At 39.7% G+C, this 27,965-nt stretch overlaps 1 long non-coding RNA gene across 1 annotated transcript; it reads right to left on the bottom strand.

Moving 5' to 3' along the window:
• Positions 1-3,680: 3,680 nt before the first annotated feature.
• On the bottom strand, positions 3,681-13,990 carry LOC122557486. The gene is made up of 3 exons (XR_006313850.1): positions 13,792-13,990; positions 5,153-5,204; positions 3,681-4,153 (listed from the first exon to the last, which is right to left on the bottom strand). It is a non-coding gene; the product is annotated as an uncharacterized LOC122557486 (long non-coding RNA).
• Positions 13,991-27,965: the final 13,975 nt, after the last annotated feature.

Genomic DNA, 27,965 nt, shown 5'->3' with positions numbered 1-27,965 from the left:
AATGACCACAGGCTAAACAGGCTTTCTATCAAGAAAAATAGTGCCATATTGAAAAACACCAACTGAAAGAAAACACCAGAGAAACAAGAATCTAAAAGATAATTGCAAAATGTGCTACTGCTGAAGACAGTCAAGATAGCAATTGCCCAGCCATGATCACATGATGAAATTTTATACCTCAAGGACAAAAGGACTATAAACTATGTATTATTTTACTTTTCATTGTATTTGGATCTCCTGTTTGAGCTGTGAACTTGTGTATTTGTGAGGCCCAAATGACTGTCCGTGGGCTGTATGCTTAACATTGTGTTTATTATTTTTTCTAGTTGTTAGCAGGTAATCAATTTGTTTTTTCGTTAATTCAAGAAAATCTTGAAGTTGGCACCTTCCAGCTGACAGTAAGAAAGGTTAACTGCATTTTAGTTGAAGAGAGTAATAGCCTTGTGCTTACCAATGCAAACGTTGTCACGATCCATCATTGAATTATAGTCATTGAGTCATACAGCATGGAAACAGATCTTTTGGTCCAAACAGTCCATGCCAACCATGATCCCAAACTTAACTCGTCCCACTTGCCTGTGTATGGCCCATACCCTCCCAAAATCTTTCATATGTCTGTCCTTATCCAAACGTCTTTTAAATGCTGTAACTGTACCTGCATCCACTGTACCTTCTTCTGGTAGTTCATTCCACACATGTGTGGAATGTGTAAAAATGTTGCCCCTCCTTTTTAAAATTTCCTTCTCTCATCTTAAATATTTACCCCCTAATTTTGAATTAACCCTTCCTATTCACCTTACCTAACCCTTCATGATTTATAAATCTCTATAAAGTCATCCCCTCAACCATCTACACTTCAGTGAAAAAGGTCCCTGCCTATCTAGTCTATTTTTAGAACTCAAACTGTCCATTCCAGGCCACGTCCTGGCAAATCTTTTTTTGGCCCTCCCCAATTTAACAATATCCTTCCTACAGTAGGGTGACTAGAACCGCACACAGTACCCCTGAAGAGGCCTCACCAATGTCCTGTACAACCTCAACATGACATCCAAACTCCTATAGGAGAAAGTGAAGACCGCAGGTGCTGGAGATTAGAGTTGAGAGTGTGATGCTGGAAAAGCACAGCATCCTGATAAAGGGCTTTTGCCCAAAACATTGATTTTCCTGCTCCTCGGATGCTGCCTGACCCGCTGTGCTTTTCCAGCATCATACTCTCGATCCCAACTCCCATACTCAAAAGTCTGAACAATAAAGGCAAGCATGTTAAATGGTTGCTTAACCACTTTGTCTACCTGTGATGTGAATTTCAAAGAATTATGTACCTGAACCCCTAGGTCTCTCTGTTCCACAACACTACCCAAAGCCCTACCATATAAGTTGTTCATTGATAAAATCAATATCTCGCATTTATCTAAATTAAACTCCATCTACCATTTTGTAACCTTTTGATCCAATTGTTCATGATCTCTTAGTAAATCCAGATAATCTTTTTCACTGTCCACCATACCATCAATTTTGGTGTCACCCACGAACTTACTAACCATGCCTCCTATATTCTCATCCAAATCATTTATATAAATGACAAACAAAAGTGGTCCCAGTACCAATCCTTGCAGCATACTGCTGGTCACAGGCCTCTAGTTCGAAAAACGATTTACCACCACTCTGTCTCCGACCATCAAGCCAATTTTGAATCCAATTGGCTAGTTCACCCTGAATCCCATGTGATCTAACTTTACTAATTAGTCTACCATGCGGAACCTTGTTAAAGGCCTCACTAAAGTCCATGTAAACAACATTTATGGCTCTGCTGTTATTAATCTTTTTGGTTGCTTTCTCAAAAAGCTCAATCAAGTTTGTGAGACATGACTTCCCTTGCATAAAACCACGCCGCCTATTCCTAATTATTCCTTACCTCTCCAAATGCACGTAAATTTTTTCTTTCAGAATGAACTCCAAACATTTACCCACCTCAGATGTCAGACTCACCAATATATACTTCCCAGGTTTCTCCTTACAACCTTTCTTAAATAACAGAACAACATTATCTACCCTCCATTCCTCTAGCAACTCCCCTGTGGTTATAAATGATACAAATATTTCTGCTTGGGGCCCTGTAATTTCTTTCCTAACTTGCCACAACTTCCTGGGATAGACTTGATCAGGTTTCGGAGATTATCCACCTTTACATTTTCTAAGACTTCCAGCACTTCCTCTTCCCTAATGTGAACTTTTTCAAATCATCAATATTTATTTTCCTAAATTCTCTAGTCTGCATCTTTCTCCACAATAAAAACTGACACGAAACATTCATTTAGTAGCCCTTCCAAAACCTGATGTTCAACACATTGTTGATCTTTAACAGGCCCTTTTCTCTCTCCAGCTGCTCTTTTGCTCTTAATATATTTGTAGAATCTCTTTGGATTATCCTTAACCTTATCTGCCTTTCATATCCTGTTTCTGCCCTTCTGCTTTCCCTCTTAAGAATGCCCCTAAATTCTTATACTTTTAAAGAGGTTAGTTTGATCCCAGTTGTGTATATTTAAAATATGATTCTTTTTATTCTTGACAAATAATCTAAGAGTATGAAAACAGGGGAACCAGTTTACCTCTTCTCATCTGGTTGAAACAACCTAGACCTGTGAGTATCATATGGTTGATCAGTTAGCAGGTGAGTAGCAGAGCCATACAGACTAAAAAGATCTCATGCTCAATCTGTGCTGATTTGATGTAAGCTGATAGCTGGGCACCATAATTAATCTCTATGTCTCTAGAAAGAAAGACAAATTGATAAAAACTTTTCACTCCTGCTGGATGGAACAGAATGCCAACCAAAAGTTAATGGGGAGAAATTAAACATCGATGTGCATTTTTTGGGCTGGAAATAGGTGAAAAGGGGATTCAAAGCAATTTTATGATCTCCAATACACTACTACCTCTGCAAATACAGCACACATAAAATTGTATTAGTGACTTTAATTCTCCACGGTGCCTGCTCGAAACTGGCAACTGTTGATTTGACTGTTTAAATCAATGTCCTAAACTAATTATTAGATCCCAATGCAAAATTAAACAGGAACAATATGCATCAACTGTACCACACAAGGTCAGAATCTTTTATATCTACAGCAGCTTCACCAGTGGTTCTTTAAACCCAACAGTTAAGGCAACTTAATTACAGGAACATACTGATTCAAGTTTGTCCCTCACAGCATTATCCACTGATGCCTTTCCCTTTACAAGGTCTACTTGAGAGTATCTGATGGCAGTGAAGCCAGACCGGAGAGCTGCATTTTGAATCAGTGAGCTGCTTTTGGATGCCTGCTTTTGAAACCAGTTAAACACAGATGAATGCTGGTATTGGATTTGACACACTGCTTGACCAGCATGAAGCACCATATGAAGCAAATGCTCCACTGACTTCTGACTCACTTTGGGCCTGAGTCCAAATTCTTTCATCCTAATGTTGGGTGGAATTTCTTTCTATATAATGAACTACTCTGTTTTCCACACTGAATACAGTGAAGCACATGTAAATCAAATTAGTCAATTTGAAAATAATGCAAAAGTAACCTTTTGAAGTATTCCTGTACCTTTAATTTTCTGTGGCTTTCTCCAGTTTTTTTCATGTACTGACTCCACAATAGGTGAATGTAATCATGGATTTGATGGAAATTTATTTTAGGCATTTTTGAATCTACAGAGACCACCTGAAGGCAATTTCAAGGGTCCTTATTATAAAGGTCTCATTATACCTTATATTTAAAATGAAGAATTTATTGTACAGCATTGCAGTTGCAGTTTGAACATTTTTCCACTGTATTAAAGCAAAGTGAATGCTAGGAAGAAAAATATATTTGATTGTTGCGAGCATATAGTTATTACAACTTATCATTGTAATCCCCATGACTTGATTTATACATTCCACATTTGACTAAAATGCTTGAAGGCACTGAAGTAATATTAACAGACAAATTTGATATAAATATATGACAGTTCTTTATTGTATCTTTTAACAGTTAATCAGTCTAAAATAATTGAAACACAGTATCTGCTTAAACAACAGACAAGGATTCATCGCACAGATGCAGTTAAGTGCTGGGCTGCCAATATCGGGAGTAATTTTCAGCCTCCACTGGAAAAGTATTCAAAGCTGTCAAATTGAAATAAACAACAATTTAATCATTAAACCTCTCTCTTTAACAATCAGTAAAGAAAGTAGTGTGCAATCAAGCCAAATTTACAATGATCAAATGTAAAATCTATAGATAATTGGGCAAAAAGCTGTATTTTAGGGCTTACGAATATTTTGCCGAGTTCATTCATGCATTTACGTAGCTAGCACATTCTATGACTGGACTTAAACTGATACCTTTTTTTTACAGAATCCACTGGAAATATCTCTTAAATAAAATTTAGAATATTTAAATCTCAACTGTATTTTTATGAGCCTAACATCAAATAAACTAAATTGGTGATAGATGGAAATGAGGAATGTTTAATTGATGGAATGCAAATTAATTACATGAAATGTCATATACTAGTGAATGTAATACCCCAGTGCCTTAATCTTGATAGAATACAGAAATATAAAAGCTTATAGCTTAAATAAACTCTGCTCCCTTTTGAACATGCATGACCTTTGCATGTTCAAGTCAGATTTTGACATCAATTAAACTTGTTTTTCAGCATTTTCTGTTTTTGTTTCAGATTTTCTGCATTGCAAGTGCTTTTATTAATTGAGTAAACAGGATCTTGCTATTATTTGATACTTAATTCGATGTCCTTAGATAGAAAGTAAATTTTGATGAATCATTGTTGTACATCAAAAGATAGAGGCTGTTGGAGTTAAGTTAGCTTTTATGAGTGTTTAAACTGATATAATGTATAGGACTGTTTCACTTGATTCAATATTTTATTTGAGGTTTGCAACACAAAACAACTGGTGCACGACTATGTCACTGATGTAAGCTGTTACTACTCCGTTACAAATAAATTTATGTACATCTTAAATTATCCGTCTATATTTGCCAAGGCAACTTTTTAAGGCTTTGAAAATATAAACAATTCAAATTCAGTTGGAAGAGACATTCTCACATCTGTAAGTGAATTCTAGAGAAGCAAGAATAGAAATAATACTACAAGGAATTACCTTTTTCCAACTTGTCTTCAAGGCATAGATCCTTTCTGCTTTATAAGCATTTCTACAATGGCAGATGAAATAATGATAGTCTCAATGTAATGACACAATTTTGTAATGTCTTAGGCAATTTTTTTTCTGGCTACCTAAAGAGAAGTTGCACAATGTTGAAAACAATACCAGACTTATCTCATAGGTAGTTAGATCAGATCTAAATAGCTTTAATTTCTTCAAAAAAAAAGAGCTCTTGCCTCAACCTGTAGAGGGTGCTCCTGACCTACTTTGGATGTCATGGCCTTGAAGATCCTTCAACCCTCATGGTGACAGACCTGAATAATCAAATATATGTGGTTTGATTTTCTACATCAAACAAAAAGCAATACAAACATTGGATGATTGGGTTTAGCCGATGGGATCCTGAAGTGAAAGTCACAGACATTACTGTAAACAGATCAGAAATAAATAACTAACTCTGTATGAAGTATACAATTAAAAGAAATTAAAAACTGATTATACAGCGATTGTATAGTTATCATCTGGAATAGAAGTCTTGTGACACAATGGATAGTGTCTGAACGATGAGCTTTGGGTGCAAGTCCAATTCCAGGACTTGATTATCATGGGATGTGACATTGATTATCACTCTGTTAAGGGCTGAAAATGTATTGCTGGAAAAGTGCAGCAGGTCAGGCAGCATCCAAGGAGCAGGAGAATCAACGTTTCGGGCATGAGCCCTTCTTCAGGAAACGCTTCCTGAAGAAGGGCTCATGCCCGAAACGTCCATTCTCCTGCTCCTTGGATGCTGCCTGACCTGCTGCGCTTTTCCAGCAACACATTTTCAGCTCTGATCTCCAGCATCTGCAGTCCTCACTTTCTCCTATCACTCTGTTAATCCTTACAATCCTTCCAAAGCAAGGACATGAGAGTGGGGAAGTCTTATAGTCACCCATACTTGAAGTGGCATCCCTTAACTTGCTCTGTTGACAGTCTGGTGATTTGCTCCAGAAACGTTTAGCTGTGTTACATGCCTTCTGTTTTATTAGACACATGAAAGCTTCTAAACTCTGTGTGACACCCTATAGAATTTGTGAACAATTTTTACACAAAGTCTCCTCTGTTGATTTGACTGATGCAGACTATAATAGAGAATTTACTACACAACAGGTCTATGCTACTGTTCGTAATCTATTTAAGAACCCACCCTTCTAATTTCATCCAATGATATCAGCACATCCTTTTATTCATGATGTAGTAATTTAGTTTCCCCTTTAATGCAAATATGTTTTATTTATCTTTGCATAATGTTATGTTTTTCTTTGTTCCTTTAATCTTTGAAGATTTCATGACTTCTATTTCCTTGTACAGCAGACATACTGCCTTGTGACAAGATCAGGAAATGGTTGAGTAATAAAAGCTTACAAAAGATAGAGAGCCAGCCATTTAAGTGAGTCACAATTATACAATTATAATTCAGAGGAAACAGCAATTAAGATCTCCATTAGAGGGTTGAACTGTTTTTGATGGTTGCAGCCTTATTCAGAAGCAAAAGTGAACCTGGACATCTCTCTACACTTCAAAAAGTACTATGCAATCTACAACATCTACCAACTTCTTGTAGAAGGGTGATGTGGTATTGCCAGGCCATTTCACATTTTGTAACTTATTTGCCATTAGTCAGTAAAACACAAAAACACATGTATTTTCATTTTAACAGGAAACACATAATTTACAAGGTTTATGTGGAAGTATGAGAATCATTGTGTGTCCCACTGAGCATTTCCAGCTGCGCTACAAGGACATCTGCATGAGGGACATGAAGGCGCTTGATATCGTTATGGAATCCTGGGAAAGGCATGCAGATGACTGCACGTGACGGAGAAGCATCCTGAACCAAAACCTCAAAACAGGGGAAAAGAGGCTGATTCCATCCTTGGGTGACTGTTTGTGTGGAGTTTGCACATTCTTCCCATGTCTGCATAGGTTTCCTCTGGGTGCTCTGATTTCGTCCCACAGTCCAAAGATGTGCAGGTCAGGTGGATTGGCCATGCTAAATTGCCTATGGTGTCAGGTGCATTAGTCAGAGAGGAATGGGTCAGGCTGGTTACTCTTCAGAGGGTCGGTGTGGACTGTTGAGCCAAATGGCTTGTTTCCACACTGCAGGGAATCTAATCTGACGAGTGCTGCAGCAGACAAGTGGGTATGAAGGAAGGAATTCAGCAGCTCTAGCAGATCAATGACCACATACAGATGTGATCTCTGTGACTGGGACTGTCACTCCAATATTGGTCTCTTCAATTACAAGCGACGTTGCTTCAGGGAAGCAGAAACCTAGAGCAGTGAGGATGGAACCCATTGTCAGCCATGACCGAAAGGGGCCTCACGTGAATATCATTTGATTCCATAATTTTTTTTACATGTGATGAAAAAAGTAGAGGATGAGGCATTTATTATTACACTGGTTTAATCAGAAAACTCTAGTAATAGATTTATAAGCAAGAATAAAAAGTCCAAACAACAACATCTTCCTGTACTTTCCTTCATTGATTGTTGGTTATAGTTTATAGGTTTCTCAAAAAATAGAATAGTTGGTTGATACTTAAAGATCTGAAAACTTCCTGAAATAAATCTCAGCAAAAATCAGCCTCAGCTAACTTTTATACATTAACATGTAATTTAAAGGTAAAGACATTAAACAACAACATTGTGAATGATCACCAGTAGTTCTCAAAAGTATGGTCTTCATTTTAAGGTTTTTTTTTTGTTTCCATTCATGTTTTCTTATGTGTAGATTATAAGAACTACGAATACATGAATCATAAAGTTCTTCCTTTAGCTTCAGTATAATTCTTCCCTTTGTTCCATTAAGGTCCACATTGCTGTGGTGGAATTGGGCTAAGTAGGCTCAAATTAGCATCTTCCAACCAATTTGACTCCACTGTCCTCAGCCAAGGTGTCTTTGCTTTTCCATTCAACTACTCGCAGTGTTAAAATACAGACACTCGTGCTCAGATTCAACTGTCATGTTCCTCACAAAGGCATTGCCAATGAGTCATAAATGTATTGAAATATAATCAATATACTTTAATTGGAATCATGGAATGAAGCAATTTGGTGCCTGGTCCTATGTTAGCCCCAGTAAAGATCTTTCCAGTTAGTTCCAATCCCTTAGGCCAAAGCTGTGCAAATGTGTCCTGCTTTTGCATATGATCAATAAATGTTACTCAATTAATTTACTATTGACACTCAAATCATAAAGTGAAGATTCTGCATATTGTACTGCATTAGATATTGCAGTCACATGGGACAGATTTTTTTTTCCAGCTAGCATTTTTGCATAATCGTATAACTACATATTCGTTTGATCCTAGCCCTGTAGGCTAAAATAAAATGGTGAATATGAATGATAAAGACAAGTCGTTATGTTTGGATATAAAATTGCACCTAATGCCAGTTATGTGAACAGTGGAAATTCAGTCTCTGTTTTTGATCTCCTTGAAGACAATCCCAAAAGATTCCAGCCTAGAACTAGCAAGGCTTATTGGTGAAGATTTCCAGAATGCCTTGGGACTCAAATACAAGTCTGAAAATGCTAAAAGACAGGGAGAGATCATTCATATTGTGACTGGAAAGGTGGTGGCAACTTATTTATAATCATGAAATTATTATAATCAAGTTTTTATTAAAAGAAAATTATGCCCAGATCTACAATTACATTAGTTAGACCACAGCAAGATCAGAATATTTTCATTTTCCTATGATAACAGAATATTTTGCTTTATTTTCAGCTTATGCTGTGTACCGCTGAAAATAATAGCACTACAATAGCAAAGCTACCCCTGCCATTAGTGATAAGTTTATCATGACAACATTCATTGTGAAGTATTAAGTACTACACTAAAACTTCACTAAAACATGTTTTAAACATTCCCTGCTTTCTGTACTATTACATTTTTTTAGTTTAAATTACTTAAAAGTCACATATCTATATTGATAAAGATCTAACCCTCTCTTTAGGTTCAACTATGACCTATCAAAGTAAATTATCAATAGTACAGTACAGTCTAATTTTTATAACCACTGGTCTAAAGTCATTTTCACGAAGCATAATATAAATATTCCAGTAATGTATCCCCATTTCTAAACAAGTCAGTAAGCTTTGGAATGAAATAAAAGGTATTCTAATCCACCCAGCAAGACCTGTGCTCAGAACAACTCTCATTTCCTGAGAACATTTAACAGGCCTGTTCCTGAATTAATATATTTTAAAGTCTGCACACTTTAGCAATTTCACATTTGCAGAAAGGCCTTTCATGCAGTAGATAATTAGCTTAGAGTCTAAAGCAAATAGAATTCACATGCTAATGAACAGCTAAATCTTTTCACCACATTTTAATGTCAGATGGATGAGTCAGGTTGATGAAGATCTTGCCTGCAAAACAACTCTCTTTCCTGTCAAAATCAGATGAAAAGTTCAAAATAAATATTGAGACAACTCAACCCAATCCATTTGGACGACAGTGTCATATATTACAATCAAGGATGGAAATTGGGAGAGGCAGTTGGAATGCAAAAAGTCAAGGTTTACATCTAGATGTTAGATAGCGATGAGCCATTAATCCAACCTTACTTTTATCTTCAAAGACCTTGAATGTCCTGTTGCTGCCAATCTTTCTCAGAACCTTAAGTTTTAATCATCCTGTCATTGTATTGAAACAACATCGACCAAAGTCAGGAAGATTGTCCTATTCAAATTGCTGTCAATGCCCTCTAAGGTCTTACATTTTCAATATGCTCCATCCTACAACCTGCCGACATATCTAAACATGGCTTCTGAAGTATCTCCGACTTCAAATATTCTACCATTAGTGCTGTGCTTTCTGTTGCCCAGGTCCTCATTTCAGGAAAGCTAATCCAAGACCTTTCACCTCCGTTCAGGCATTAGTTAAAGCCGAATTATTTGACTAAACTTTTATCGAACTGACTTAATATCTCTTTATTGATCTACTTTTGCTTCATAATCTTCTTGTAAAGCTCATTGATAAATTTCACTGTTAAAGGTGCAAGTTACATTTAAGTTGCTTTTATTTTTGTGTTAGGTCAAACTTAGATGACAATTTAATAATTAAAATCTACTGTTAATCTGAGTTGATGTTTCATTTTATACTCACCTTTCTTATTGAATTTAAAATCTTTTGTTTACCTAATTTTCTGCCTTGCTGACACTGTATATTAAAAAGTTGACAGTAACTTTTTCAAAATAAGTGCTCTTGATTGACAAAACACAAGTTTTAAATGCATGTTGCCCATATGGAAAGACAAAATGACTGCCTCAATTGGTTAAAAATATGACATTGAAAGCAAATTTCCTGTTAAGAAATAAAAAGCTTAAATGTAGTTAGGTGCTTCTACCTCCAAAATAGTTGAGTTATAATGACAAATCAATTGAAAATGTCAACCAGAAATTGTGTTTTGTCAGGATTGATATTGGGTCAGTGCCAAATGTCTGCAAGTATCATAATTATGACTTTGAGTGCTCCACCCTTAGGAGGCTGGCATTCATAATTGAATGACAGTTAAGCACATAATGAAAATCTACTTCATTGTCAAGCTCAGCTGCTCCCATGGAAAGCACATTTTCTTTAAATGCAATGTCATTGTCGTGCCCCAGTTCATTACAGGAATGAAATAACTCCACTTGATACCAAAGATTGCCCATCAATCTGGAATTTAAATTCATCCGTTTAACAAAAAAATGACTGTCCCATAATTACATCAAATTTGATTGGATCCTGGAATATCTTACTTAAAATGTGACATTTGGCATCCTTGAAATAATTCATTCAGCATAAAAGCAGTCACTCCAAATTGTGCAATGCAAAGGAAATAGTTTCATGTGACAGTGTCTATATTTGCAGGCAAAGTGCAAATGTTCACCTTCCACGCTCTGGGAGATGATGGTGCCATTTTTGCAATCAACTGTATTAAGACCTTCAAGCCTTTACAGCATAAAGAGGCCAGTGTAATTAACTGACTCGTGCTTGTATTTCGCACCCAAAGCCAATCTGATAAAATTCACATTTTCTTTTATTTTGACAGTGTCCCAAATGCAGTTTGCTTCACAAATCATTCAGTTCTTGACATGCTATATTGCTAACCCAATACAACATTGATTTTTTCATCATTTCTTATTAAGCTTTTATGTAAATCCAATTTGACTGTCATGTAACTGCTCCTGCATGTCCTCACTTACCTTTATTTCTGCAATAATGAGCAGTTCTAAATAAAATTCAAAGAAGCTAAAATTTTGTTACCCTGCTTACCTCAGCTGAAATGTTTACAATATGAAGTGCACAGTATTAACTGATAATATAAACATTAACCATTACAAGATTTCAGGTTATCCTCTTTTTTTAAAAGAGTGGTGTATTTGAATTTTATAAAGAGTTTTTTTTTTGGATTTAGCAAAACAATATTTCTGGAAACCGGCAAATGGTATCATATTAAGCACTGAGGGAAAATCATGATACAGTTGATGTTCTGTTTATTCCAAAATTATTTCTATATTAATTTGGTTTTAGTTTTGGTATCAAAACAATTCAAAATCTTGTTTTATTTTTGTTATCAAATGTTTTTATTGCACAGCAAGTGACATTATTGTCAAACCCAAATTTACTAAAGCTGAAGTGGATGAATAAAGCTGAAACATTGGATGTCAATAATGATAGTGGCTCTCTTCCCCCTTATAATTCTGATGCCTAAACCTGCTGACAGTGTTGTTGGTGACAATGGTGGTGGGGGTAATAGGAATGGGATAAGGGTTTGGATAATTTACACAATCAATGTCAGAAAGGTAGGACAGTTAAGATATGACATCTGTCAAAATTCCCAAATCAGTTGTAACCTCGGTTGTCCCCACTGTAGAACTATATCAGGGATGTATTACAAGAGGAAGGAGGGTACCTGAAAGAACAGAAACCCAATTATTTTTTTTTTAAAAATCAAACGTAATCTGACCTCAGGGACATGGAGAAAGTGAGGTCTGCAGATGCTGGAGATCAGAGTTGAGAATGAGTTGCTGGAAAAGCACAGTAAGTCAGGCAGCATCCGAGGAGCAGGAGAATCGATGTTTTAGGCCGGATCCCTTCATCAGAATTGTCCTGTTCCTCGGATGCTGCCTGACCTGCTGTGTTTTTACAGCAACACAATCTTAACTAAGGGACATGGAGTTGATTTCAAAAATACCAGGAGGCAGATAATTGTGAAATGCAATAAAGGACATCCTGTCTGCAATAATAATCAGTTCACTTCAATCAGTTCTTGATCACAAAATTTTCAGCCAAATTTTGGGGAACATATGAGTATCTTGTGTAATCCTGTATCTAGCCGCTAGTTTAGGGTACAAGTTAAAATGCACTGAAAGATAAACATTGAATATTGTTCCCCATGGTGAAGAATGGGAGCAATAGCAAAATGGAAGGAAAATTAACTATTACCTAGCATCAAGGTTTAAAAGGAAGAAGGGTCAAGTGGACATGACATCAGAAGAATTTATGTTCTTATTTAGAATTAGAAATTATAAAATCACATTGAAATAAGAAGAAAAACATTTAACAAACTAATTAAACTCAAAAAGTATAAAACTCATGGTCTGAATGGATTACATCCAGGCATTCGAAAATATTTCAGGGAAGGAATAGCAAAGGCAGTTGTCAATAATTCATTGGAAATAAGTTGAGTGTTGTAGGCTGGTTTAACAGTTAACTTTACACTTGAAAAGGGTGATAGAACATATTCAAGCCTCCACAGACCAATCATCTTAACATCAATAACAGGAAGAACATTCAGTTTAAAAATCTGGATGCCAGAAATGTGATGTACAATGATAAAGCTATAATAGGCTTAAGACTGAAGGCTTATATCTTTGTTAAATGCGTATGGATTATTTCTTCAGTGAAGCCAGGGGTATAATGGCATTGGTATATGATACAGCGATAGAAACAGAGAGATTGATAGAGAATTTATTGAAGAAAGCAAGTATACTAGGAGCGAGGGATATATTGGGTATTGTAGAAGGGTGTGATAGGGTTCACGAGTGTATCCATAATGGCTTTGAGAAGATATTCAGAAAGACAAATTTGAGTTGAAAAGGTTCAAAGGCAGTTGACCAATGTGTGCAGGGAGTAGAAAGCACAAGGGATTAAGAAGATAAATTGGCAGAACAAAGTGATGTCTGACAAGATATTATTAAATAAAGGCAAATAGAGAAAATATTGAAACAAAGACTTGAAATACAACCTGAAAATACCATTGAAGTGGCATTAGAGGATGTAATGGGGCTCTGAGAGAATTAGACAAGTGATAAAGCTTTGTGTATACTGAATCAAAGCATGCCCAGAGTTTAGCTAAATTCAGACAGCAAAAAAGACAGCTTCAACTTCAAGCACAATCAGGCAACAGTGGACAGTTGTGGCTGTACTCTCTACAACTAGAGCAGGAGCCCCTTCCCTGATGGCACAACACAACTGAGAGCATGTTCCCTCTGCTCCATCATTCTTGTGCCATGAGGAAATGCCAGTGCCTGTGATCAGGCTGAAACTGATAAAATAGAAGAGTGTTTGAGTAATAATGAAGAATCATCTTTGTCTACTTACATCAGAGAAGATGTTACAACATTATCTTCACACAAGATCTTTTCCATTGGTGAAATTAGGCCTCTGAGGAAGGAATTGGAGATGACCAATGGATATGAACCTGGTAGAATCATGGAATTATAAAAGCCCATTTGGCCCATTGAGTCCACAATGACCCTCTGAAGAGCATCTCATACAGACCCAACCCCTACGCTGTAACCCTGAATTTCCCAAGGCTAATCCATCTAACCTACACATCTCTGGATACTATAAGAAACGGGGAATTTTTAAAAAATCTTATGCCTGGAATTAGAGAGGGCTTGCTTAAATAAATTCAACAAGCTGCATGTTCTCCAGAGTTAAGACAGGAAATGACTGAAAAATGTTAATCCAGGGACTCATTCAAGAGATTCGAGACTGATCAAATTAGAACCAGAAGGGAAAGGAATCTTGCCTTTCACCAGATACTAGTTAGCATTAAACAGGCAATGATTGAAATTCTAAACAGGTGGGTTCTTTGACTGTTGTTGTGCATTCTGACAGATTTCAATACCCATGCCGGGGAATGATCTTCATCAGGTGAATGATGACTAAAAAAAACTTCCCAACATTTTTATTGAGAGATAAGAGGGGTTGTCACCACCAATCAATGACGATGGAGGCAAGCTTTCATACCAATTGTGTTTCAGAACAATTGAAATGGTTGCATCTGTCAAGCAGTGTATGCTTTCTTTTCCTGTATGTTTGGTTTACACACAATATTTAAACTGTTGCTCCTTAGCAAACTGCTTTGTAATCACTTGTGAACTTGACTCTCTCTAATCCGGGAGAATCCATGACTCTGAAACTTTCAATGATAACATAGAGACAGAATTTGCACATGTTGAGCCACTGGACATGATTGGTCCCTTGTCAGGACAGTGAAAAAGCTGGTGATGTGATCTGGCCTCCCCCGAGGTATTTTAAAGCAGGCAGCAATGCTTACCTTATGCTTTGTAACATAAGGAACTGGGCAGAGATATAGTGTTATTGAAGAATCGAATAGTTATTACTGCTGAGTAATACACAGAAACATTAGCTTTCTACAAAGCAGTCTTGAGCAGTCGTGCTTTCAGTCATGTGTTATTCTTCAAGTGATCCAAGTCAGATGGAGTATAAGACTTTTCTACACTCAGATCACATGCCATGATACATTGATGCTATCATGGACATGTCTCTTAAAGGTACACTGACATACTGACCATGAAATGCAGCATAACAGATGGCACAGTGTCATGACTCTAAAGAGTGAGGTGGGACTAAATGTTTGCTGCAGAAGACTCAAATAAGAAAATTAAGGGCAATGGCACAGAAGAAACAAATTTACAAGGTAATGGTTCTGAAATAATTAATGTTGGAAATTGCATAAAGATCCACCCAATTTAAAGCTATCACACTCACTTGAGTGAGGATAAGGCTCAGCATCTTTGATTCTCATGGGGTACTGATTTAGTTCCCTCATAGGGCTGAATTTGACCAGATTTGATCAGCAAGCTATCATTTTCCAAGTTTATCAAGATTCATGGAGCATTTCCATCCATTAGGTCTTGCAAATCTTTTCACACTATTGCTCAAAACTCACCTCGCCAACTTGCCCTAAGGCACTCATCTCATCTGATGTTAGCTTGATCTCCCACTAGCTGTAGGTGGAAATACTTGTCACTACTGGGACATCCTGGGATTCCAGGCACCAGCACCAAAAGGCCAATCTTGGTCAAGTGCTGTCAGTTTGAAGCTGCTCTTTGTGGTTTGTGACTTTTGCTGTGAGCTTGAGAAGTAAGGGGAAATTTCAGACAAGGGCATGGAGGTGGTGGTGGACAGGGCAACACTGAGGAGAGCCATCCTCTTCCCACAGTACCGACAGAGGTACTTACATCAGACTCAGCCAACCTGGTCCGAGGTTGTCACTCAGGTCAGTATGGTCTTAACTGCGTGGAGAAATATCTGGCAGTGTCTCAAGAAGGTAAATGACCTTCTCTGCTCTGCCGGGGTAAGTACCACCACCTTCTTTCTGCTACCTGACTCTTGTTCTATCTCTGCAAACCTCCGATTTCAGCTCATGCACTACTATTCTCAATTTTTGCAGACAATATCTTTCCTCCTCACTCTCATCCACCCAATCACTTCACCATACTAAAACCTGTAAGTCCTCCTCACTGCTGACTCGCTTGGTGGGGGAATACCTCATCATCTTTCACCTCACTACACTATCGCTGAGAGATGTGCCAGACAAGTTCATCTCACTCAATCACTCCCTTTGTCCCTTTCCAGTAGAGCTGAGAGAGCCGGCATGGATGGTGGCATGGCCAACATTCGGATCCTCAACCCCATTAGAAGAAAATCCTGACCGGGATCACTTTACATGGCCAGCTGATGGTGCCCAAGCCAATGGTCTGATATTGCAGCCTGCTCTGATATACACCCCTTGACCAAAGGGTATTTCCCTTAGCTTCATTGATTTTGCCTCCCTTTAGACTTAGTGACATGGCCAGTTCATTGAAGCTCCTGCAGTGTTTTCGGCTGTGTAAGCTGTTGACACCATGGTCCAACGTAAGATTGATGTAGCATGGTGCCATACAGTAACATGTCCACCCTCCTGACTGACGATTGCTGACAACCATGACAAGCAGCCTGAACCATGACAAGCAGCCTGGCTTTGTGGCTGTTGTAAAATAAAATAAGTACAGTCAGCCTGTTAGCTTTGGCTGAGGGAGCAAAACAGGCAAGGCAAAGGAAGGCAAGGCAGAGTTGCTGTAAGAATCAAAGTTGAAAGAAAAGTGACTCAAGAGAGTCAGCAACAGTTCTGAGCTGCTCCCTGACCCAATCCCAAGTGCTGTCCCTGCTGAATGCCTACCTCTGCATGTTGAGTGTCCATGCAACAACATTGCAATGATAGATGCTGCCGCACTCCAAACCGTAGGGATGAAGTGCAGACCCATATTTAGTAAGTGGAGAAGAGATATACCATGATGATGTGGTGAGGCTGGTATATGTCAGATGCCAAGGTCCATGATGGATGGGGGAGGTGTGCAATTGCTGCCCACAGGGCGTGCCCTATGACTCTGGTGAGTAGTGTCCAACATGGAGGGCAGGAGGTGTGAGTGACAGGCTGGATTTGTGAGGTTTTTGCTCTGACTTTCATGTTGGAATTTCTCAGTGATAGAATAATACTCTGTACTTTAAAGCTGGGAAGATTCCACCCAAAGTATGAGGAACAAGTCTCACTCATTAATTTGTCATGTGTCTATTTGCTTTCATGCATGGGGCTCAGAGAGATGCACTGAGGTGGCTCAGTGGTTAGCATTGCTGCCTCACAGCACCAGGGTCCCAGGTTCAATCCCAGCCTTGGGCGACTGTCTGTGTGGAGTTTGCACATTCTCCCCGTGTCTGCGTGGGTTTCCTCCAGGTGCTCTGGTTTCCTCCCACAGTCCAAAGATGTGCAGGTCAGGTGATTGGCCATGCTAAATTGTCCATAGTGATAGGTGCATTAGGCAGAGGGGGGTGGGTTACTCTTCGGAGGGTTGGTGTGGACTGATTAGATTAGATTACTTACAGTGTGGAAACAGGCCCTTCGGCTCAACAAGTCCACACCGACCCGCCGAAGCATAATCCACCCAGACCCATTCGACTGGTTGGGTCGAAGGACCTGTTTCCATACTGTAGGGAGTCTAATCTAATCTAAATTTTGTCATGATCAGAGTCTCTTCTTAAGACTCACTAGTGATAGCTCCTGTTCCACTGTAAATCAAATAAGTTATTAGACCCAGTCAAGTAACAAGGAATGATGGAAGCACTCAACCCAGAAATGTCACAGTTATAATAACATAATACCCCAGAAGGTCAGATTATATATGAGTAGACATAAGCCATTTAGTCCATCTCATCTGCTCCATTCAATGCTGATTTGATCATCCTCAACTCCACTTTCCAATCTTCCTATAAACCTTGATACACTGGAATGCTTGGTGCATTGTTTGATTAAATGTTTGCTCTGGGTCACCAATTCTAGAGGATGTAGGCTTTCACATTCCTTCTTATATTTCACTACTACTTAGTTCCCAACTGTATCTTCCATTAAAATCAAATATTCAAGATAGCATTAACTGACGGAACATGTGACTCTAGTGCAATGTTTCCAATGGTACCATATGGGAAACTGAAAGCAAAAAGAGCGACCTCAAACAGATGTTCATTGGGTATGCAACACAATACTTAGCTTCTTTGAGTTACCACCCTGATAGAAAACTGTGTGATTAAAGCAAGAGCAACAAAGAATGATTTACTTGTCTTCTCATTATTATCCTCTCTTTTTTACTAATTTATATATAGCTTTCTCCTTTCTGTTGAAATGAGAGGTTCTGATTTCCTTTGTCAGACTCAATTTGCAAAAGTCCTGATCGTTCTAATGGAGGAAATTAAGTTAATGTCATCTAATGGTTTAGTGTTATGAATGCCTTTCAACTTATTTTTGTTGTTCGTTAATATGCATCTAAGTCAATTAGAAGCGTTATCAGGAACTGATTGGGTGTGTCTCCAATTTACAGCACAGAAGGATGTAATTAAAAGTTAAAAATCACACAACACCAGGTTATAGTCCAACAGGTTTAATTGGAAGCACACTAGCTTTCGGAGCGACGCTCCTTCATCAGGTGATCGTGGAGGGCTCAATCCTAACACAGAATTTACAGCGAAAATTTACAGTGTGATGTGACTGAAATTATACATTGAAAAATTGATTGTCTGTTAAGCCTTTCATCTGTTAGAATACAGTGATAGTTTCACTTCTTTCATGTGTAAATCACAAAACTGTTTTTTTAAAAGTTGCATTCTCGGGTTAGCTGTTAACAGTGGTGATAGCTAGACAATATGTTGAAGGTGTTGACCCCGTGTTCTCTGTCTATGCCATGATGTTTAGATTGATTCATGTCACATTACAGGTGACTATCATTGAACTATACACACACACAGATACTCCTACACACACACACACAGGCACTCCTATACACACATACACATGGACACAAATACACACAGACACGTACACAGACACCCACACACACCCTTACAGACACACACACTCCCACACTCAGACAACTCCCAACCCAGACAGACACACACACATAGACAGACAAAGACCCACATGCACACATATATTTTGTGAGGTGAATTTGTACTTGCAGGATTACATTGTACTTTGCTCAAAAACTGCATGCATTCATGTAGAACTCTGAGCTCAAAAACTGCATGAATTTATGTAAAACTCTGTTATTTCACTTTTAGATGAAAGAAGTGAAACTATCACTGTATTCTAACAGATGAAAGGCTTAACAGACAATCAATTTTTCAATGTATAATTTCAGTTACATCACACTTAAAGTTTTGCTATAAATTCTGTGTTAGGATTGAGCCCTCCACTATCACCTGATGAAGGAGCGTCGCTCCGAAAGCTAGTGTGCTTCCAATTAAGCCTGTTGGACTATAACCTGGTGTTGTGTGGTTTTTAACTTTGTACACCCCAGTCCAACACCGGCATCTCCAAATCATTAAAAGTTAGGTAGGTGCTAGTTTTTCAACTGGAACTATTTAATCTAATCATATTCTCCTGTGCTGGGAGTTTCCCTACCTCTAGGCAGAAGATCCAGGTTCAAGTCCTACCTGCCTCAGACATGCGTCATTCTAAACAGATAAATTAACAATATTGATTTTCATTCCCTTTCTAACATGATCCTATCATTTTCCTTTTCCCATTAAAAATGACTTTAACATCTACATAGCACTTTTTTTACAATGCATTGAGTCATACACACAGAATACGGAGAAGAGATTCTTTGCTCCATAGTGCTCCCCAATCTTATTATTTCTTCCAAAGTGAATCACTTTACACTTATCAGGATGAAATTCTATCTGCCACTGATCTCTATCTGTCTGACCAATCCATCTATATTCTCCTATAATCTACAACCTTCTTCCTCATTGTCAGTAATCCAGTCAATCTTTGTGTCTTCTGCAATCTAAGTGTAGCTATTGTAAATTGAGAAATCCACAAAACAATATACTATGTTGCAAACTCTCGCAAATAATATGACAATGACCGGATAACCAGTTTGTTGAAGTGCTGATTGAACAATAATTATTAACCAGGGCGCTAAGGATAACAAGTTCTCTAAATAATGTCAGAAAATCATTTGCATGCATGCAAATAGGCAGACAGAGCCTCAATTTAACATCTCATATGAAATCTGGATCCTCTGCCTGTACATTATTCCGACAATGAAAACAAAATATTGCCTATGCTGGAAATCTGAGAGAGCTGAAGAAATTCAACAGATCTGGCAGTGTCTGTGGAGACAGAAACAAATTTAATGTTTCCAGTCTGATCTGATTCTTTAGAACAGCTGAATTCTCTGTTTGTTATAGTATTCCTTCACTTCTGCACTGGAGTGTCAGATTTAGATTTAAGCTCATGAGTTGCAGTGGGACTTCAACTTGGAAGTTTTAGAATCACAGGAAGAGTGCTACAAGCCACTCAATATCTCACACCCTTAGATTTTCCATTGTTTATGTTTGTCTCCCTTTTCAAATGCTTATCTAGATCCCTTTCCAATTATTTTACAGTCTCTACTTTGATACTGATGTTTGCCAAATCCTTCTGTGCTTTAATAATGCACTGCCTGGGGGAATGAAAGTACTATTTTGTTTCCTTTGAGTAATTCTGAGTCAATGTGAGTGATTTTAACTCATTCATTCTTACCACTGGCACAATCCCTTATTTTAAGCATTTCACTGACTAATGGAAACAATTTTCCACTATCTGTCCTCTCAAAACCAGCCATAACATTTAAGAGTATCACATTCTCTCTTAGCTTTATGTTCTGCAAAAAAATGATATTTTTAAAACTTTTAATTTTAGTTTTTGCTTATTTCAGGTATAAACAAATAGAGCTGAATCTTACCAGAAATTGACTAAGTACCATTTGTGTGTATTTCACGGAGGATTTCTCATGAAAATTAATGGGTTTTCTCACACTTTAATCCCAAATGGAACTCACTACCTATCCGGCAAAACTCCCTATGGATGTCCTTTTCTTCCTGTTCTCTGACTTGCCCGAATTGAAGCATTCACCACTGCCAGGCGACACTGGGATTCCTGGCACTAGCACCAGCTTTAACCGACCATTGTGTATTCACTTTTCAGCATCCTCTCTCCAGCATTGTTCTGGCTCTGCTTTCTCGCACTCCCTTTGTCTTTGCAACTGACCCAGCTCCCACCAAGGTTCACGGTCTACTACCCTCACTATTGCATTCAGCATCTTTCTTCAATTGTTCTCACTCACACAATTCCCCACACTGCAACATATGCCTGGTCATGTTAGACAAGAGAAAATGTGCGGCCATCTTGCAGTCAGCAACCTGATGGTTATGGTTGGGGTGATGTAAATGGGTGGCATGGTGGCTCAGTGGTTAGCACTGCTGCCTCACAGCACCAGGGACTCAGGTTCAATTCCTGCCTTGGGCAACTGTCTGTGTGGAGTTTGCACATTCTCCCTGTGTCTGGGTGGGTTTCTCCAGTTTCGTCCCACAGTCCAAAGATGTGCTGGTCAGGTGAATTGGCCATGCTAAATTGCCCATAGTGTTAGGTGCATTAGTTAAAGGGAAATGGGTCTGGGTGGTTTACTCTTCGGAGGGTCAGTATGCACTTGTTGGGTCGAAGGGCCTGTTTCCACACTGTAGGGAATCTAATCTAAAGGGAGTCCATTCTCTTCCACCAGGATTGACAAAGGAGGCTGCAACACCAGACCCTGCTAGTTTGCCTGAGATCACCATCCAGGTCAGTGCAGTTTCTACATTCTGGAGAAACACCTGACAGCACAGAAAGGAGCTAAATGATGTCCTCCACTCTGTCAGGGTAAGTGTGGGTGTCTTGTCTCTGATATGTCACACCCAGCTCTATTTCTGCTACAGCACCCACCTCTCCCCATGGCTCACAGTCCACCACTCTCACTATGGCAAGTAAAGATGCTGAAAGCTTCATGTCTTAGCAACTAAGTGAGCAGCGTTGTCCGTTGCTGGTAGGGGATTTCCATACTTGCCCTCCCCCAACTCTATCCCAGATCCAATCCCTCTTAACCTGACCCACCTGTCCGTTTTCCTTCCTGCCTCTCCTCTCTACACTTCCCACTGACCTATCACAATCACCTCCTAACTTCGCCCACTATCATCATCCCAGCCCCACCACCCCATTGATTTATTTCTCAGCCCCCTTCCCCCTCTCCAGTCTTAATGAAGGGTTACGACTGAAATGTCAACTCTCTTGCTCCTCAGATGTTGCCTGACTTGCACCACACTTTATCAACTCTGAGCAAGAATCATTGAAGGAAGGTGTTGCATGCAGCAGTGAGAGTGTTGGACCAATACCTTTGCTGGGGGATGGGTGCAATAGCAAGAATAAAGTGTGTGTGAGATAGCAGAGAAAGATGCTCACATTTAACCTGCCGAAGTGGAGAAGGTCATTTACCTCCTTCCTACACTGTTAGGTATTTCTTCAGACCATGGAGACTGCACTGACTTGGGAGGTAACCTCGGACCATGCAATGGACAATGCTCTCTCATTATCGCCACTGTGAATGTATTATTAATGTGCCCAACCTTCTATCCCTTGTTCATGATGCATTTTGTCTTTTTGCCTCCTACAGGCACAAGTGGGATTCACATGGTCTCGGCAGCTAAGAAGTCAGCTCTGTGAGACATCTCCTCCTCTCCCCCTGAGGAAGAAACCACAGCAGCCTCAGAATATGCACATGCACTGGTCCCATACCCTCGACCAGCTCTGATACTGAGAACTCGTTAGGTATGTTAGCTAGATCAGAGACAGCGTTGAAACTTTATTGCTGGAACAGCACAGCAGGTCAGGCAGCATCCAGGGAACAGGAGATTCGACGTTTCGGGCACAGGCCCTTCCTGAAGAAGGGCCTGAGCCCGAAACGTCGAATCTCCTGTTCCCTGGATGCTGCCTGACCTGCTGTGCTGTTCCAGCAATAAAGTTTCAACTTTGATCTCCAGCATCTGCAGACCTCACTTTCTCCCAGATCAGAGACAGCGCCAGCTCAGCACCAGGCAGGAGAGGACCCCATAGTGTCAGCGATTAAAGTTGCATTGAAATGTATAATGATTTAGTTTAGAATCTACAAGGCATGATTAGATTAGATTACTTATAGTGTGGAAACAGGCCCTTCGGCCCAACAAGTCCACACCGCCCCGCCGAAGCGCAACCCACCCATACCCCTACATTTACCCCTTACCTAACACTACAGGCAATTTAGCATGACCAATTCACCTGACCTGCACATCTTTGGACTGTGGGAGGAAACCGGAGCACCCGGAGGAAACCCACGCAGACACGGGGAGAACGTGCAAACTCCACACAGTCAGTCGCCTGAGGCGGGTATTGAACCCGGGTCTCTGACGCTGTGAAGCAGCAGTGCTAACCACTGTGCCACCGTGCCGCCCACAAATGTGAAATGTGAAAACAAACACAGGACAGCAAGTAGGCGTATAGAAAGTCCTGAATAAACTCAAGCAAAGGTTGCAGAACAAACCAATGATGCTGGCATTATGCTGTTTTTGACATGCCAGTGCCTGGATGCCTCCATTTGACAGGTTAGAGACAAAAAAAACCTGCAGATGTTGTAATCCAACATAGACAGGCAGGAGGCTGGAAGAACACAGCAAGCCAGGCAGCATCAGGAGATGGAGAAGTTGACGTTTTGGGTATAACTTTTCTTCAGGATTGAGAAGGGGTCTCTTCTCAGGACCACTCTGGGAGTTCAACCAAGGGGGTGGGTGCGGGTGTACCTGAATCTCAACCTATCTGGGCATTCTAGAAACAAACAGCTCTGGACTGTCTCATCATTGGCTATGTGAGTGAATGTCTATCTGGCTAAGACAGGAGCGTGAGGGAGCCATAACCCTACAGTTTGTGCTGTGGGCTGTAGTCAGTCCCGGGAGGTCTGTTCACTGAAAATCAAGGGGGATTCTTCGGCATCATGGGCCAGTGATATGGTAGGGAAGCTTGGGAAATGAATTGTGAGAATTGCACGCAGCGTGCTGGGATAGAGAGAGTACAATAATTGTGACTGAGAGTAATTCAACAAATAATTTGATAGGGCAACTTCTCTGTAATAGAAGGGGCTAGGTCATCAACAGTGAGCAATACCCTGAATTTGACGGATGGGGGCCAGTGCACTACTATGTCTGGCATGATGGTATGTTATGCCTCAGGCTCCAAAGATAAAGTGGGGGAAGAGCAGTTAAATTAGGAGGTAGGATATGAGTGTGGGAAGGATCAAAGCTGATGGAGCAGTCAGGGAGGGCAAGGAAGAACAGAACTTGAAACTTTGGTGTTTATCTAGACTGAGATCTGACTAAGCGTCCGACATACTCCATAAATCACAACTGTTGTTTTCTTTCCATTCTCATCCAAATAGCAAATTGCCCAGAATGGGTCAAGTAAACACTTCATTCTGTAAGGCCTTTCAAAATGCAATAGCATTAAACTGACATCCACACAGTGTGGGTGAAATGCACAAAATGCTGGATGATCACTTTGTGCATGAACCTATTGGCATGGATTAAAATTTTGTTGCTAAGCACTCTTGACCACATGATGTAATATCACAAATCAAACCCACCGCTAGCTGTGGTGCACAAACAATGTATTGCTGCCTTGAAAGATTCATCCTAGTTAATCAAGTTGCAATCACTTTCTGTAGTCTCAAATCTTGCCAAGACATTGGAAAGCTCGCTTTAATTGTTTAATAATGCAAATTAAAGTTACAGGCAGATATAAGCATTCATGCCATCCTTATTCCTTCATTCAATCCTGACAAAGTTTCAAAATAATATGGACACCATGGAAAGGATGCTCATCACTCAGATGAGATCGCACTGAGGGGGTTTTGTTTCTGCATCTTCATACATGTACTTGCAGCTAAAATATTATTTGGTCACACAATTGGTGATGAAACATGGATGAATACTTACAAATATGACAACAAATTTACATTGAAATACACCTATGAGATACAGTACACCTATACACTCAGAAGGTCTTCTTCTTCCTCTCCCCGTCATTACATCGAAGTTCAATTTCTGGCTCCCCAGTTGACTTGCCATCATTAAAATGGCAGTTTGTGCTCACATCCAGAAGTCAGTATGCGGAGTCTTGCTGCTCTGTAGCAACAGACTGTCCCTGGAGGCAGCCAGATGCTTCAATTCCAGAATCAGCATGGTACAGTGTTGGTGGAATCCTCCAATCTTCAAGTCACTTTACTCATTGCCATCAAAAATCTTGGTTTCTGCTCATGCATTTAGATGAAGTTACAAATAGCTAACACCATCGTAATCCTCTGGGGCTAAGCAAAAATATAACCCTGAGCTGACATCGAAATGCCAGTGACCTAGTGACTAGTGGAGACATGGCAGTGATATTTATTCATGCTCAGGAGTTCTGATGAGTCCAGCATTTGTTGCTTGTCCCTAAATGCCCAGAGGGCAGTTAAGAGTCAACTGCCTTGTTATGGGTCTGGCGTCACAGATTAGACCAGGTAAGGATAGCAAATTTCCTTCCCTGATGGACATCAGATAGGTTTTTACAACAATGACATGGCTATGTGTCCTAGATTAGTCTAGCTTTTAATTTCAGAAATTATTGCATAAACATTTCACCATCTGTCATGGTGGGTTTTAAATTCATAACTCTAGCGTGTTAGACTGGAGTACTAGATTACTAAATCAGTGATATTACCATTACACCACTATCTTCACAAGCATGTTTCCAATACTAATCTCACTAAAGTGCCATTAAGTTTTCAGCATCCATTCAGAGGAAATGGAGCAGCCTTCTTGTCTGCCACCCCGCACCAGATCCTCCAGGTCCTTGTCGGTGAAGCAAGGTGCCAATTTGTCTCTATTGGCCATTTCTCAGGAATTCTTCACACACACAAACGGTGAATAGCAGCCTCAATGGCTGACAGCACTTGATCAGTTATGTATTAAATATGGCGCCAGTGTCATATTTAATCACTCAATCTCTGGATGTCTGGATAGTGGTAAGTACTTCTACCATTGCTGAGTGCTTGAAAGTGTGAGCCAGATGTCATTGAGGGACAATACTAATGAGGTGAGTTGCAGAGAAGTGTTTGAAGAAACTCATGAGAGAAACCCTAAATACCCTAACATTGACACTTAGGCAATTTTGATAAAAATGTGCCTTTATTTCAGATGAATTATTCTGTGGTGATTATTTTGAAGATAGTAACCGCTGTTGAGTGTCAATCAGTTTTGCTTAGATCTAAATCCTTCAGAAAGTGTCCATATTGTTTTACTGATGCTACTCCCATTTTGTTTTATCATATCTGAGTAACACCACAGGGATTCCCTTGATATTGGAAATGAAAGATTCAGTGCTGTAGTCAGCTGTTAGAAGTCCATTTCACCAAAATAAAAGCTGACTCCAAATTATTCTGACACTGATCAATAACCTGATTGAACAGAACCTCAAGATCAAACAATGGAAAAAATGTTATTTCACTGTAGTTTATCTGACAGTATGTTCAGATTGAATAGGGGCTAACAAGGGCCCTCCCAATTTTTCAAAGTAAATCAGTTTTTTACCGAAAACTTTTCAATACTTTGTAAAGCAGTTGTGGAAACAACTTGGCTCGGTTAGGCTGCTTAAATGTTTTCTGAATTTTATCAAAAATCAACCAAGTGTCAATTTCAGTGAGACTCATGAGGGTTTCTCTCCATTTGCCTCAGCAAGTTTTCTTACATGGGTCACCTCATTAGCTGTTTATTTTGGCACCCAATTATCTTCATAGAGGTGGTATAAGTACTCGCTACTGCTGAGACCGCCCAGGATTCCTGGCACTGGCTCCATTTTTAAAACACAATTGTGCACTGGGTTACTTGAAGCTGCCCTGTACAATTCCTGTGTGTTGCCCTGGTGATGGTGGATAGAGGCAAGTTAAGTCCACACCTTGCCTATAGGCACCTGGAAATCCTGGTGGGTGCTAATATAGCTGAGGGCTGTCCTCTTTCTTCAGGACTGCTGGAGGAGGCCACAGTACCAGACTTTGCCAGACTGGTGTGATCTTGTCACCTGGATCAGTGTAGTATTCAGGGTTTGGAGGAACATTCAGAATCAGGAGCAGTTATGTCAGAGGCACTGGGCAAACTGACTCGAAGGTTGCAGGAGTCCAGTGACACTTGCCCCTGACATGTGAGTTTTGTTAATTGGGGGGGGGGGGGGTTGAGGGGGTGCTATTTTTATCCATTAATATGTTAGTATTACCTAATCTTACTTTAACCATATGCAGGCACTGTCAACAAAGCTAGAATTACCTTATGTCCTGTTTGAGAATGTTTGCACCTAACCTTGAACCTAACCCTGATCCTGCTTTTGTTAATAAGTCACCCTTTGCCTGCACTGCAGCCAAACCACACAACTGGACTGAATTCAGAGCCAGCCACAGAAAGCCTTCACTACTCTGCTTCCCTTCAATTAAGCAGACAGTTTAAAACACAGGATGGAATTCTAACAGGGTCAGAATGATCTGGGCTTTGGCAAGTTTTGTGACAGAATTAGGTGAGAGGTATTGCATGGCCTATCTCGATGTCAGGAACATCATATTCTATCTTTTATGCTTTTGGCAGAGAGTATATGATGAGTTTTTCATTGGGCAGTGGCTAATCACCAATTAAGGGGGATTATTATTTCTTAGATGCTTTTCAATGGACCGGCTTGTCTCATAGAGTCATAGAGTCATAGAGATTTACAGCATGGAAACAGACCCTTCAGTCCAACCCGTCCATGCTGACCAGATATCCCAACCCAATCTAGTCGCACCTGCCAGCACCCGGCCCATATCCCTCCAAACCCTTCCTAGTCATATACCCATCCAAATGCCACTTAAATGTTGCAATTGTACCAGCCTCCACCACATCCTCTGGCAGCTCATTCCATACATGTACTACCTTCTGCATGAAAAAGTTGCCCCTTAGGGCTCTTTTATATGTTTCCCCTCTCACCCTAAACCTATGCCCTCTAGTTCTGGACTCCCTCGCCCCAGGGAAAAGACTTTGTCTATTTATCCTAT

This window comes from Chiloscyllium plagiosum, chromosome 15 (assembly GCF_004010195.1).
Source record: "Chiloscyllium plagiosum isolate BGI_BamShark_2017 chromosome 15, ASM401019v2, whole genome shotgun sequence".
NCBI classification, from domain to species: Eukaryota; Metazoa; Chordata; class Chondrichthyes; order Orectolobiformes; family Hemiscylliidae; genus Chiloscyllium; species Chiloscyllium plagiosum.
The sequence above is the reverse complement of the archived record's forward strand: the minus strand, read 5'-3'. Positions and strand labels throughout refer to the sequence as shown.